This window comes from Marmota monax, unplaced genomic scaffold (assembly GCF_021218885.2).
Source record: "Marmota monax isolate L192 unplaced genomic scaffold, Marmota_monax_Labrador192_F-V1.1 WCK01_AAM20220418_F8-fsc00145, whole genome shotgun sequence".
In the NCBI taxonomy this organism is placed as follows: Eukaryota; Metazoa; Chordata; class Mammalia; order Rodentia; family Sciuridae; genus Marmota; species Marmota monax.
The window spans coordinates 3,654,291-3,669,552 of record NW_026695201.1 but is presented as its reverse complement, the minus strand read 5'-3'; the positions used below and the strand labels follow the sequence as shown (position 1 = coordinate 3,669,552).

Below are 15,262 nucleotides of genomic sequence, written 5' to 3'. Positions count from 1 at the left end.
CCCACGTTTACTCTAAGGCAACAGGAAGCTCTGCAGACGGGATGGAAAGAGGGAAAAGTAGAAATAGGGAGACCAGTAAGGAGGTACTGTGGGAGTGAAGACTTGGCCACGGGTAAAGCACCAAAGAGGGACAAACGTCACGTCTGAGACACAGGTTGGTGATAGAATCCACAGGACCTGAGGAAGGACCGGATGACAGAGAGGGGAGAATCAAGAACTCCTGGCCTGAGCTAGGAGAAGATGATCATGCCACAAATCTTGGAGGAAAGAGTAAAAAGCAAGCCAGTCTGGGGAGGAGGGAGGTAAGCTGTTTCCCACATGCAAAGCTCATGGCTGCAAGGCAGCTGAGCAGAAGAGAAGCTGGACTCTGAGGACAGTCTGAGCTAGAGGCACAGACCACACGCAGAGCCACCAGAAGGAAGAGAGTCCCTCACAGAGAGGACCGCGTAAGGGCCCAGAGAACTCCACACTGCATATGTGTCCAGAAATGGGGCTGAGAAGGCCAGACCAGAGGAGCTGGAAGAGTCTCAAGGGGTCTCAAGGAAGCCAAGAACACAAGACGGTTTCAAGGGGGGAACAAAGTCAACCAGGTCAAATGCGGCTGAAAAACCAATTGAGGGCTAAAGCGGATTTACTCTGTATAGCTAGCTTTTCTCCAGCTACTCTAGGCCATCAGCAACCTGAAAATGAGAAAGTAACTGAGACCACGCAGTAAAGGAATATGCCTGCCCACTGTCAGGGAAACTGTGACCGCAGGGAGATAAAGTCAGTGTGAAATCCCATCATTCATCCTCCTCCCAGAGTTATGTGGAGGTAATCCATAGGCTAGTGAGGCTTGACAATATTCCCATGTCAAAGCCAGTGCGTGACAGGGACATATTTAGGAGACAAAGACATAACACCTCAAGCAAACTCTGAACCTCTCTAAAACCCTTTGCCACAGATAGGGCCCACGTTTATCCCGCTGTCTACAAATTACATGTTGGGCTCTTCTCTCCTGAGAACCCATTCTACCGGTTTAGACGTCTCACCTGCACCACTTTTGATGTGGTTTCAGCCCATTCTTTCTAGTCCTCTTAAAAACTGAACTTTTCCAGGAGGCTCAAAGACAATAAGTGGATTGAGGATGGCAAAGTAGAGAGGAAAAGGATTAATAGTACAGACAGACACTAGACCCCACACCCTCCATCTTTTCACCCTCACTCTGAATACCCTTGTCTGCCAGAGCTAACAGGAGAAAGAACTTGGGTTTTGCAAAGATTTGGGTTCAAAACCTAACTCTTCCACTGACTAGTTGTGTGATTATGAGCAAGTTACTTAACTTCTCTGTGCTTGGTAGCCTCACTGGTAAAACAGAGAAGGTGATGGATGACACCTACTTCAGGGCGAGGGGTTGCGGGTGTGGCTCAGTGGTAGAGTGCTCACCTAGCATGCACGAGGCACTGAGATCGATCCTCAGCACCACATAAATATAAAATAAAGATACTGTGTCCACTTAAAACTAAAAAATAAATATAAAAAAAATAAAAAGACTCACAGGGACAAAATAAGTAGCTTCATAAACTGTGTAGCTAGCAGTCAGTTAAGCAATTTAAAAGCTCTAGCTCTGGCCTGGCACAGTAGTGCAAGCCAGTAAGACCAGTGACTAAGGCAAGAGGATCGAAAGTTCAAGGCCAGTCTGGGCAACTTAGCAAGACACTGTCTCAAAATATAAAATAAAGAGGAGTAGGGATGTAGTTCAATGGTAAAGCAACACTGGGTTCAGTTCCCAGTACCAAAAAAAAAAAAAAAAAAAAAAAACCACTCAAGCTCCAGGATCACTTCAACTCCAATCCCCAGACACTTTCTCTGAGACTAGGGAAAGGAGAGGTATAAATAAATCTTGCTATTTGTACGACCAAATAAAGAAATCACACACATGCACACACCCCAACCAGAACCGCCACTTCAAACACACCCAGAGGTAAGTTGATGCCACCGTGTTTCCCCTGCAGATAAACTTCAAGCCAGACAAGGGTGCCAGTGCCCTCCCAGCTCTTTGTTTTGAGTCGCTCAGCCTGCAGCTCTCTACCTTCCTCCCCAGCTACTTATCCAAGACCCAACACAAATCCCGCATCCTTAGCCCGCCAACCCAACTTCTGAGACCCTGGCCTGCTGGCCTTTGGAGCATTCTAGAGAACTAACCCACTCGAGCGTCGGAGAGGCTGGGGAAGGATGGGAGGTGAGCAAAGGGAAGGGCAGAGGTTCCCTTTATTTAATCAGTCTCAGGAATCAGAGGTTTGGAGGGTCTCCCGGGTGGGCAATGTTCCCAGGGAAGAGAGTGGGGGAGGGGACCGCTGGATGAGATCAACAAGTGGAAATGTCAGAGGGACTAGAGAGCCAGCGAGCGCGGGAGGAGAGCGCGGGAGAGAAGTCCCCGACTTGGCGCAGGGTGGGGAGCCGCCCTGGGCTGGGGGTGGGAGGCTGTAAAAAGAAATCCGTCCCCTTGCTTCTCACCTCACCCCCCACTCCCAAGACACAAAATGCGCACTCAGTCCCTGCTCAAGCCAGCCAGGGATTATCTGGGGTTAAAAAGAGGCCAGAGAGGAGAGAGCCAAGAGAAGAGAGCCCAGCACAAAAAAAGGAGACCCTTCTCCCCTCCAAAGGCCTTTCAGAAATAAAATTAATGGAATGTGTCTCAGTATCATCCCAAGGGAATGGGGGGGGGCGCTGGGGGGGGGGAATGTGGGGGCTTTTGTCCCGGCTGCCCAGCTTCTCCCACATTGATCACCATGGCAACCAAAGCCCCCTGTTGCCTAGGTGATGGCAGCTGGGTCCTGGAACCCATACCCAGCATCCAAAGCGAGGGAGGTGATGAAGGTGGGGGAACGGGACAGAGGGGGAGAGAATGGGGCTTCTCCTCAGGCAGCCCCAGCTTTTGTCTCAACTCTGGATCGGGTTTCTCTGGGAAACAATTGGAGGCCTCTGGACAAAATGCACTCAAAACCTGGCAAGAGGCAGAGGGAGCAAGGCCCTGGGGGGGGGGGGGTGAGGGGAGGGCTGGGGGGAGGGGAGCGGCCAAAACACACATGAGGATGTCTGACCCTTCTCCGTCCCCTCATTCACAGGGGCAGCTCAGGTGGACAAGGCACTGAATGAACACACAGCACCTGAGCACGGCGTGTGCAGAGGACGGATGACCAGGTCCCAGTGGCTGTGGTCACCCTCTTTTGCCACTGCTCTAGTCCTGACACACCCACAGCCTAGTCCCAGCTACCGGGGGGGGGGGGGGAGAAAGGAGGCAGAAGGCGATGCAGACGGGCTAGGAGAAAGCACTAGGGAACCAGGGTGACCTGGCCAGAGAGGACAGGGTAGGGAAGGGTCAGAACACAAACTGCACCTAAAAAAAAACACTGACTGCTCTCCCTCCCTCCCTGCATCAAGGACCAACTGGAAGTTCCAGGCCAGTAGGGCAGCCGTGCCTGGGTTTTAGAAAAGATGCTGGCCAGCTGGGAGGGATGCACGCACCTGTAATCCCAGCAACTGGAGAGGCTGAAGAGAGAGGATCGCAAGCTCAAGGCCAGCCTGGGTGACTCAGGGAGACCCTATCTCAAAATAAAAAATAAAATAAAAAGGGCTGGGGATGGAGCTCAGCAGTAAAGTGCTGCTGAGTTAAATCCCCGGGGGGGGGGAGGGAGGAAGTCATAGGTGATAGAATAATATTGTAAATGTGCTAAAAGAGAATAACTTCCAACCTAGAAATCTAAAGTCAGAGAAAAGGTTCTTCAAAAACACAAAGGTGTGCTGGGTGCGGGGGTACACACCTGTAATCCTAACAACTTGGGAGTCTGAAGCAGGAGGATCAGAAGTCCAAGACAAGCTCGAGAAACTTACAACACTCTGTCTCACAATAAAAAATAAAAAGGGCTGGGGGTATAGTATAGCTCAGTGATAGAGTACCCCAGGGTTTAACCCCCAGGACTGCGCACACACAAAAAAGACAAGACTTGGGCCAGAGAGAAGAGGACAGACTAGGAAAGAGGACAGGAAGCCAAAGGTCCTCCTCTGGCAGGGGAAGATCTCTTTGTAGGCCCATTTTTCTCTCCACAATCAGGGTCAAGGGAAAGGTGGTCCAGCCTGGACACCGGAAAAGGGGCACTACGACCTCTTCAGAACCCCCCTCAAGAGGGCATGAGCACCCTTGCCCATTTAAGGCCTCTGATGGCTACGGAAGAGCCGGGGTTTTACTACATATGCCCTGCACGCCCTTCCCCATTATAGCCCATGGGTGGACAGGTTCACGTGGACGCTCCCAGCCCCACAGCTCCCCGATGTCTAAGGATACCAATGAAAGTTCCACTTGAACTGGGCATGCCCACCTGCAGGGGAGTGAAGTGGGCAAGAACCAAGCCAGGTGTCGAACCTCTCAGCTCAGAATCCAGAGGGCTAGACCCTGCCCACAGAGAGGTGGAGCATCCCGCCAAGTCTCAAGGAGAGCTGGCAGGAGGCACCTGGAGATTCAGAAGGGAGTGGTCTCACTCCAGGGTCCTGGCTCGGTTTTTCTTCCTTGCCACGCTATTCCAAGTTCCATAGATGTGCTCAGTCCAGGCAGCCCTGTTGGGTGATGATGGGGGGCTCGGGTCCGTGGTATGGGGTGAAAACACAGACACCTACCGAGGCTTCCACAAAGGACAGGAAGGCACCCCAAGCTCTGCCAAGGCCCACACAGTTCCCCCAACTCTCCCTCCACGAGAGAACAGTGGATTGACCCACCCATTCCTCAACAGATTCCAGATGAAAAAGGGGTCAAATCCAGCCCCAAGTTTGATAGAAAAAAAGTAGAGCGGGGGGGGGTGGGGGTGGGGGGGTGATAAACCCATGGTCACTACTTACACACAGCTCTCTTGGGCCTCCTGTTACTGTTGGGAACAACCTTACTAACACCATTGACTTTGAGGTGTGCTCCTCTTGGTGTGGGGCCGGGTTCCTCCACGAGATTCTTCTAGACTCTGGTTCTCTGAATGGTCAGCACTCTAAGAAAGCCAGAGAGGGAAGGATTTGCTGACTCCTCCCCTATGTCCTCTTCTCACCAGTGACAGAGGGTCAGAGACCAGGTAAGACTAAACCAAGCCAGCTCCCAAGAGTCCCTACCCTCAAAAGAGGTGGATTCTGCACCCAGCCATCCAACTAAACGAATAATGTTGCTCCTCCATTCATCCCTATCCAGCCTGGGACGTGGACAAGCCACCGATCCCAAGAGGCCCTTACTGGGTTTCCTCTACCACAGGAGGCTGGGTTGTGGCTCAGTGGTAGAGCACTCACCTCACATGTGTGAGGCACTGGGTTCGATTCTCAGCACCACATAAAAATAAATAAATAAAAGGTTTAGAAAAAGAATAAAGGCACAGAGTAAGCAAGGACCGAGAAGAACCCAAGCTCCAAACTAAAAATGGGACTGAGATCTTGCACTACCCTCACTCTTGTATCCTGAAAAAGGACTCAATGACCTTGGGTGACAGGTCCAGGGAGCCAGAGAGAACAAGCGGTTCTCAATGTAAGAAAGAGCAAAACCAGGGAGCCAAGGTGGCACCAGGCGCCCCACCCCGCACAGGTAACCAGGCATCCTCCCAGCTCAGCCCAGACGTGAGCTCACCAACCCCACGGCCCCGGGCTGAGAGCAGGATGCTTCTCCTCTCTGAGCTGAGTAGCAGGGGAGGGGCCCACGGGGGTCAGGCGGCCATCAGAGCTTCCAGAGCAGCTTCTCACCACCAGACCCCAGGGGAGGGGCCCCCAGACTGGACTCCTGCCAGGATTACCTGAGCTTGATGCTAATTGGAGAGGAGCTGGGGGAGACAGAGCCCAGGCCTTCTCTATCTACTTCCTTAATTTCCATCTGTCTAAGGCAGGGGGTGAAGTTGGGTACCCTCCAAATCCACAGACACGCTGACACATCACACACACACACACACACACACATACACCTACGCGCTATTCCCCCTCTAAAACCTGGACAGGCTCCTGCCAGCCCCACCCAGCTCCACCCACCCAGGCTAGGCAGGTTCTGTAGAGACCTGCTCATTGTCTCCCGGGCACCCCTGCCCCCAACCCAGCTTTCAGTAGGTCCCTCCCCACAAAGCAGCGCAAACACACACACACACACACACACACCACAGCGTGTCCATTCCCCCAGCCTCCCTGATGGGACTCTTCCTAGTCAGTCTTGAAGGGAAGATGGTGGGGGCTGGGGCAGGAGAAAGGGTGAGTAATCCGTCTGGCATCTGTCCCAGGTAGGTCCAGAGGGGAGAAAGGACGAGAAGCTGGTGTGAAGTCAACCTGGGCTCCCAGAGGCCCGGATGCTCTATTTAATTTCCACCTGTGGGCAGGCCCCACAGTCCCCTCCCACTGGGCTTTGAGCAGCTTGCTCCCAGACTGGGACAGAGAACGGCCCCTCCCGCCCACCAGGTGAGCTTCGAAGAACCCAGAAGGACAAGAGGTGCCTCAGGTGTCCTCACAGCTGGGAGAAGGGGACAGTGGGTGGAGGATCAGCTGTGCTGACCCACAGGCCAACTTTCTGTGCACTCCAAACAAAATGTCTCCCTCTCTTCTCTCCACAGCCAGGTAGGCCCCAAATGACCCTGACCCCAAGAGACCTTCAAAGTCTGCTTAGCCAGCCCCTGCCCCAAGGCACATGGAGGTGGAGAGCTGCTATTTAGGATGGTGAAGCTAGCCAACCGGGCTGGGTGTGCCTGGGAGGGTTGAGATGTCTGGGACAGTCAGCAAAGGCTGGGCGGCTAAGTGAGCCTCGGGGAGGGACAGTGCCACCTGGGACCAGGGTGGCAGGCCAGCTGAGCCCAGCCTCAGACCTGACAAATCAGCCAGTCTTATCTAGGAAAACTGAGCCAGCCAAAGGCCCCCACCCGACCAGCCTCCACCCTCCCGACAACCTCCCTCCCACCTCTCACTCTTTCTGAGGATCCATCTCCCCCATCCCTTGTATCTGCCGCTTCCATTCCTGGAGAAAAGCAGGTGACAAGATACGCGTTTCTGTTCACACTCGGCTGTTTTTTAAGTCACTGCATTCGCACCTCGGGCTCAGCACCTGCCAATGCCCCCTCACCGTAAAAAGTCAGAACCCGCCCCAGACTCACACTCAGAGGCAGGGGGAGCCAGGCCCTGGTGACAGCTGGGATCTGAAGGACCCTGTGAGGGAGCTGTGGGAAAACCCAACACACAATGAGGGCCAAGCCCCCCAAGACCACTGGACCCCCTGAGCCATAGTGGTTGTAGCTGCCCTGTGGGGGACCCCACAGCTTCTACCCCAAACGGTGGCCCAGGAGGAGAAAGGGGACAGCCCCAGAGAGGTTCCTGCCCCAACCATGGCCCTACCCATGAGACTCTGTCCAACTTCCGCCCTCAGGTGTAGACTTCTCCGCTTCTCGGGTTGATGTTTAGGCTCATTTCTGCTTTTCGGGGGAACACGGGAATTATTCAAGTTCGAAATTCAAGGCAATAATGAGCAATCAGATCTCATTAAGACGAGAGCAGAAAATGGTGAAGAGAGTCTTTTGGGAAAAGGAAGAGCAAAGAAGTCAGAGAGACCTGGCACAGTCTTTTATGAGCTATGTAATCTTCAATGAGTTGATCACCTTCTATAAACCTCAGTTTTCCTATCTGTAAAACGGGGATAAGAGTCTTCAGTGTGACAATATATACAGAACGTTATACAGTCTGGCACACAACAGATGCTCAATAAAATGTTAATTCCCGCTGGGGTTGGTAATCCCAGAGACTATGGAAACTGAAGCAGGAGAATCCCAAATTCAAAGCCAGCCTCAGCAACTCAGTGAGACCCTGTGCACCTTAGTGAGACCCTGTCTGAAAATGAAAAAGGATGGGGCTGTGGCTCAGGGTGAAGACACTTGGGTTCAACCACTAGTACCAAAATGAAAAATAAAATGTCAGTTCCTATTTCTTTCACCTTTAAGCGCTGCACAATCAATTCTGTCTACTTCCTGTTTCAATAGCCTCTAATTGTGAGAAGGAAGACCCCACCCCAAAATGAGATGGAATCACCTCTGCGTGTAGAGTTGGCTCCTCCCTAACAGACCTGAAGTCTGGGTACCAGGGAAGCAGCCCAATCCCTCTTCTCACCCTCTGCTTCTTTCCTGGGGGCTGCTGGATCCCCCAGCCTCTCCCCTCTCTTCCTGCCTTCCCTAGAGTGAGGCCAGGCCTGGGCTTTTAATCACCTCCCACTCTCCTCCAGGCTCTCAGCCCAGCTGTGTGCAGAACGGCAGGGGAAAGGGGGCCCCTGGCCTCCCGCCCCACCCCAGCCCCCAGCTTCTTCCCACTCTCCCCTCTCCCTGCCCCACCCTGATTACCAGGATAGCCCCGGCTCTGCTGATTCCAGGCCTGCTTCTCCCAAACCCGTTCCCAGCTGCCTCGTCTGTAATTACCCAGCTTGCCAGGGGCAGAGACGAGCACGGAACACCTCATTTCCAAAGGGCCCCACCGCAGAGGCCTCCTTCTCCTCTACTCTAAGCAGGGTGGAGGAAACAGATGCAGAGATGCTCCCTGGCCCACTGCAGTTCTATCCAGGTCACAGCAGAGGTGGTGACAGGGGGCTGCCCAAGCAGGATAAAGAAGGGGTGGGCTCCAGGGCACAGAGTGTGAGTGGGATTGGCTCCCAGGCTCTTCCTTCACCTCTACTGCCCAGATCTCACCATGCCCAGGACTGCCCACCTGCAGAGGGTCAGAGGAGACCTTGCACCTCAATTCAGAAGGAGAAGTGATCCAGGAAAACAAAGAGAAAGGTAGAGGCCCACAGGAGGGAGCTCAGGGAAGAGGAAAGGGCAAGGTAAAAAAGATTCTGAGCAGCAGCACGCCTGTAACCTAGCAGCTCTGCTCAGGAGGCTGGGCCAGGAGGCTGAGGCAGGAAGGTTGCAAGTTCAAGGCCCAGGAAGACTCTCTATCAAAATTTTAAAAGTTTTTATAAAGGACTGAGAAGAGGAAGAATATCACAGCCTCTCTGCTCCCCTAAATCCTTCCCTCAAAATAAACAAATAAATAAAACCTCCCAGTCTACCAACCCTAAAGGACACAAAGAAGGAAAGGGGTCATTAACTTTGTTTGATAGTTAGGAAAATTGCAGTCAAATCCCTATTTCATACTTCAGGATCCAGCAATACCAAACACCCCATTTTCCTTCTTGCTCATGTTTAGCCTCTACCATCAGTGCCTGTCTCTGCTCCCTCTATGGCTGCCTGACTGTCATAAATAAGCCTGGAATCAGAAGAGCCGGGGCTTACAATCCGGCTGAAGTATATCCATACGATGGAATATTACTCAGCCATGAAAACGGGTGAAGTACTGATTCATGCTACATGTTACAATGTGGATGAACCTTAAAAAGACTTTGCTAAGCGAAGGAAGCCAGACACAAAAGGTCACATATTTTATGACTCCATTTATGTGAAATATTCGGAACAGGTAACTCCACAGAGATTGTAACTCTTGCAGATTGATGGTTATCAGGGACTTGGGCACAGGGAACAGGGAGCAATAACTTAATGGAGATAAGATTCCTTTGGGGATGATAAAATGTGGAGACTAGATGGAGGGGATGGTGTACAACACTGAATGTACTACATGCCATTGAATTATTCACTTTAAAATGGTTAATTTTATGTTAATTTTATGAATGTTGCCTGATTTTTTAAAAAATCCAGCTAAGGGCATACATATCTCCCTGACAAACCATCCTAGGACCAAGCACTCTCTCCCTTACCATAGCCAGAGTCCACACCATCCCACCTAACATTTACTGAGTGCTTCCTCTGTGCCAAGTATTATGCAAAGGACATTTCATCTCGTGATCCTAAGAGGTGGGGCCTCCTATGAACTCCATTTAGCAGACGAGGCTTCAAAAAGTTACCCATTTCGTCTGAAGTCACAGAATCAAGAAGCAGCAGTGCCTGGATTTAAAGGCAAATCCAAGAAAAGAGGCCACAACGGAACCTGGGATTCCTGGGGACTGGCCAGTCTGGGCTTGGAGAACCGTGCTTTAAGATACCTCAGAGGCTGAGGAATGGGGTTTAATAACTTGCCCAAGGTCACAGTGCTATTAAGGACTAATTCCAACCAACTCTGTCTGACTCCTCCCTTTGGCCTCACGGTGTGGGGAGATCCAAGGGAAGAACACACCAAGGAAAAGACAGGAGTCCCTAAAACTCAGAGGGGATAGGAGAGCTTCCTGTCTCTCCCCTCGGATGAGCAAAAAGAAGTCTGTCCTACTCTAAGGCCAAGGAAAAGGGAACCCTTCCTCACACCTAGAAAACTCCGATGAGCAATAGGAGGCACACCAGAGACTTGCCCAGGAAGAATCAGAGGAAATATCAGACAGGAGCCAGACAATGGTAAGGAGGGGCCAATGTGGTCACTGGCTCCCAATCTGGAAGTACTTTCTAAAAGGGCACTTCCTATTGTCTAACCATAACTCCTCCTTCTTGGAAGACAATCCCCACCAGTACATCTACCATACATGGGGTGATGGTATAAAGAGCAAATATGTATAGTACCACCAAAAAGCCAGGGGACGTCATCTTAGGGGTAAGTGCCTTGCTAGCCCCGAGAACCCTGACCATCAGATAAGTGTGCGGTTTGAAGGAATCATTCATTAAAAAAAAAAAAATCTGGTCTTTTCCTCCTCCTATCCCTAGTCCTAACGTTTCTATTCCCCACTACTCTTATCCCCAGGCCTTAGGTAGAGGTAGGAAGCCCCAACATTCCATTGCACATGTTCATAGAGGAGACATTCCAATTCCAATTGCCCAGAGACCCTAATGGGCATGTGCCATCACATTCTCAGTTCTTAAAACTGGGTGTCTCAAAATAACCCCTGGCAGCAAGAGCCAAATGGCTCAGAGGATGTAATGGAGAAATTAGGCATACAATGAGGGAGCATCACCTAAAAGAGATGTCCAGCCCTTCCTTCCTTTCACCCCCAAATCAGACAAGAGAAAAAAGGGAAAAGAGTATCTGCTGCTTTTCTGGGGAGAGGACATCCACTTCCAGATCACAGCTGACACCCCACCATACCATCAAGGAATGAATACAGACCCCTTTCCCACCACACCAACACCAGCCCTGTTTCAAGCTCAGGTCTGACACCATCCCAGTCATGCTTCTCAACAGGGAAAAGGGAAACTGCATGATAAACACACACACACACACACACACACACACACACACTTGAAGAAATACCTCCTCCCAAACCCCAAGGAGGAGGGAATCCAAATGATCCCCTCCTGGTCTCAAGGCTCCAAGTATGCTTCTTCCACATCAAAATCCAGACTCCTCAGGAACTTTAGGATCCTAAAGACAGGACAGAGTTGGAGCACAATCTCCAGGACGGCTTTCCAGGAGGACTGTGGCCTGAGAAGGCTGCACAACAGAGAAGTCAAGTGTGCAGTCTTTCCAAGCAGAGAACCCAACCTATGACTATGGGGGACAGAATTCCTCTTACTTTTTTTTCCTGACTCCTCCAAATCTCCAAATTCCTCTAGGACTCCTACCAGAACCCCCAGCTCCCTGTTCCTCACAAGACACACCTTCTTCCAGAAAAACCACCTCCCAAAACAGACACTTCAGGAGACCCTATCAGATACTCAGGCAGTACCCTTGAAGGGCTATGCAAGAAGCCTCAGGATCCTGCAGAGAGCCTTCCTGTGGGCTTTCTGCCAGGAAAATCTGCCTGCAGAGACAAGAGGTACCCCCAACACACATTTAGAAAAAGCAGCACACATGGATACCCATCAACACAGGTCACACACAAGAGAACATAGATTCATTCACTCACGCCCCTTCCTGGTACACAGGTGCACACGTACCTACCCATATATATTCCATTCGGCTATTACACACCCACCTTCCTTAGCATCTCTTTTCTGTAAGCCCCTCTCCCAGCGCAATCCGGACAGATACACACACACACACACACACACACACACTACACACACCCCTTCCCCTGTGTATATACATAAATATACACCCAAACGTACAGCAGGCAGATGCATGGTCAATCGTTCCCTGACCACACACACACTCAAGCACAGAAAAACACCTACACATCCAAACCCAGGGGCCCACCTGCAGGAACACGCAGCACGTCAAAGCGTGCACACACAAAAAAACAAAGAATCATGCACACTGATCCTCCACCAACCGTTTAAAAGTCACTAAAGCAGGGCCCCTCAAGGGGTAAACAGGAGTGGGGTCCCTTCGGCCCCCAAGCACCGTGCCCGGGTTTCCAGCTGCCAGCCCCCTCCTCGGGCTGCACACACACCTCCTCTGGGGTCTCGGGCCAGTTCCCCAGACTCCACTCTGCATCTGAACGCATACCTACCCCCACCGCTCCCCACACTCCTGAGGTGTGCATGCACCCCTCAACACCCTCGCTTCCAATGCCTCCGATCCTCCCACCGCCTCTCCCCCCACCGCCTTCCCCCCACCTCCAACACACGCTCCTAGTCTCCAGCTTCAACCGGCTCCCCTGGGATCATTAAGGCCCCCGCCTGGGCCCCGGGCCCAGGAAAGTCCCCGGCTCTCCAGGCCTGGGCTCCGCCCCCCTCCCAACGCGCCCCTTCCCCTCCCCAAAGTTGGGGGGTACTCCGCCGTGCGATGGGAGAGTGGACCGGAAGGGGGCTGCCCAGGGCCCCCCTTCCCCCATGAGCCACCCCGCTCGCGCCAGGGCCGGGCACCCCCTGGCCCCTGGCATGATTGTCCTCCGGTTCTGCTGCTGCTGCTTTTTTTTCTTTCTTTCTTTCTTGCTTGCTTTTTTTTTTTTTTTCCTGCAAACTTTGCCCGCGCCCCCGCGGCCCGGCACTCACCCGCCGCTGCGACCTGCCGGGTGGGCTCGGGGGCGCCCGGCTCGGCCCGGCGCCTTTGTATCCGCAGCGCTGCTCCGGGTCGCTCGGAACTCGCGCTCCGGGACGGGCAGCGCCGGCGACGGCGGGGGGTCGAGGGGGGCTCCCGAGTCCGCTCACCCCCTGCTCAGTCCCTGACCGTTGGCCTCTTTCCCCCTCGAGGCCCCGGGGGCAGGGGGCCGGGGGGGATGCAGGGTGCTCAGGCTCCCATGGCGGGACCGAGGATCGGGGAATCAGGGATCGGGAATCGGATCTGGAGCCGGCGGCGAGGGGGAGGGGGAGGGGAGGGGACGGGAGCAGGAGTGGGGGGTGCAGGGGGCGGGGGAGCGCGCGCTCCCGGGTGCCGCCTCCCGGCTGTTCCCTCCGCCGCCGCCCCTCCTGCCACTGCGTCCATTGTCTGCGGCCGGGCTCTTCCCGGAGTCGCCACTCCCCCAGCCCTCCGCCTTCGGGTGCCCGGCGGCCCTCCCAGATCCTGGGAGCCCTCGGCTGGCCGCGACCCCGGCCCCGATCGGTGGGCAGGGGGCTTCCTCCGTTCTTAGCCTTGCCCCCGCACGCAGCCACTCTTGGGGCTGTCTTCCTGGGTCTCCTTGTCGGAAAAGGGAGACCCCCGGACTCCCGGGGGCTGACCATCTTCTCTTTAGGGCCACAAACCTGGCTCCACGAAAGCCCGTGGAATGTGAGACGTGGGAAGATTGATTTTTTTTTTCACCCCCCTAGAGCTGCGAGAAGGGAGGGTCATCCCTGACTTCAATTAGTGGCAAGAGACATCCCTCTTCCCATTTATACAGGGGATTTCCCTGACACCATCACTACCTAAAGCCCCCCTCCTTCCAAAAATAATTTAATTACTCAGTGTTCTAACTGTGAGCAGCGACCTCCCAGTCAGTCTGGGACGCTCTCTCATTAACACTTTTTCCTCCCCTCCGGTTTGGTGTTGAGATTAATTACAAAAGGAACCCTGCCCTGGGGGAGCGGGGGAAGGGGAGAGCTGAGGAGCCTGAAAGATTGGATGGTGAAGGGAGAGGGGCTGTTCTCCCAGGAAACCTTCTAGAGTGAAAAAAATGCCTTGGCCTGTTGGATGCCTAACCCCAAGCAGACAGGGCCTTCTCCACCCTGAGTTTCAGATACTTTGGAATTGAGGGTCCTACGCGGAAATTGTAGATGATCACAAAATATCCCACACATAAGAGTATTTCCAACTCCTAACACAGCAAGAATCCAGTTAGGGTTCATAAAGTGGACAATAGATCTGAACCCACCAAGAGTGACTTCTACAATACAGGCGTATGGGAAGTCCCCGTTCCCCTCTGATGAGTGAAAGCAGAAATATTATTACATTATTACTAGTAATATTGCCGTGTAACCTGCCACTTACCTAGAATAGTGGCACTTCAAAAGCATCTCCACACACCCCCCAAGCAGGATAAGGCCCTCTCAACAAGCTCTTCCAGCTTTCAATACCTACCATTCCTACCCTGTGTTTAAGAAATCCCAGGGAAGGAGATTCCCAGTCCCTGTTCCTCTGTTGTTTGGGAAATTTAGGTCTTCCCTAACCAAGACTCAATTTCATCTCTTTTGGTTATATATTCTAAACTTGTCCCGATATGAGGACAGACCATCTTTGTCTGCACTATGACTGCTCAAAGAAGCACTTCTTATCTCCTTTGTTCAAACTCTCATCCACTCTTCACCCGTTATTGTTCAGCCAATGACTTAGCTGTGGGAGACCAACCTTACACGTGACTGGGTCACACTCCCCGGCTGGGTGCTGAGGTGCTCAGTCATAGAAATGTGGTCAGTGTCTCGTGCATGGGTGTGTCTTGCTACAGCCCCATGGGTGAAGCTATGCTCACCTGTTCCTTTGTAATATAACCCCTTGCCCTGTTTAGGATAGAATCTTCCATGGAAGTGCCTTGTGTGTGTCCCCTCCTCTTACTGTGCCCTTGGGTGTGGCCTACCCAGGTGTCAGTCAACCTGCTGACAGTGGACATCATGAAGATAGACTCAGCCCCTGAAACCTGACCCCTTGCCTCATTTAAATAACTTCTCCTCAATAAAAGGGGTCACGCTCTCTCTTTCTGCGGACCCTTAAGGTCAGAGGAGCTGTCATAGCGACCTCAAAGAAAAAGGTATTTGTGTCTCTTGTGTGGTTATTTCGTGCAGTCCAGTTAGCCCAGTTTAACTAGAGTGACCCCTGAGCCTTTTAGTCGCGAGAACAGAAACCCGGCACTTAGCACCAAGGCTGCATGAAATACACAGAATGATCATTTCAGTTACCCAGGTCCCTGCATGCATAAGGCATAAATTCTGTGGACCATTCACCTGTGCCTATCATGTGTCAGGCAACGGGCTGTATTCAGAGT

General features: G+C 52.6%; 1 protein-coding gene across 3 annotated transcripts in view; it reads right to left on the bottom strand.

Annotated features, from left to right (window-relative positions):
• The window catches only part of Vangl2 (VANGL planar cell polarity protein 2), a 28,778-nt gene extending 15,614 nt beyond the window's left edge, over positions 1–13,164 (bottom strand). The window contains exons 1-3 of one of the 3 annotated variants that reach the window (XM_058574100.1): positions 12,864–13,164; positions 4,873–5,012; positions 3,508–3,584 (exon numbers count right to left, since the gene is read on the bottom strand). The gene's annotated coding sequence lies outside the window, so the exon portion shown is untranslated. The remainder of the gene's footprint in view (positions 1–3,507; positions 3,585–4,872; positions 5,013–12,863) is intronic. The other 2 variants (XM_046429096.1, XM_046429097.1) reach the window with 2 other exon arrangements.
• Positions 13,165–15,262: the final 2,098 nt, after the last annotated feature.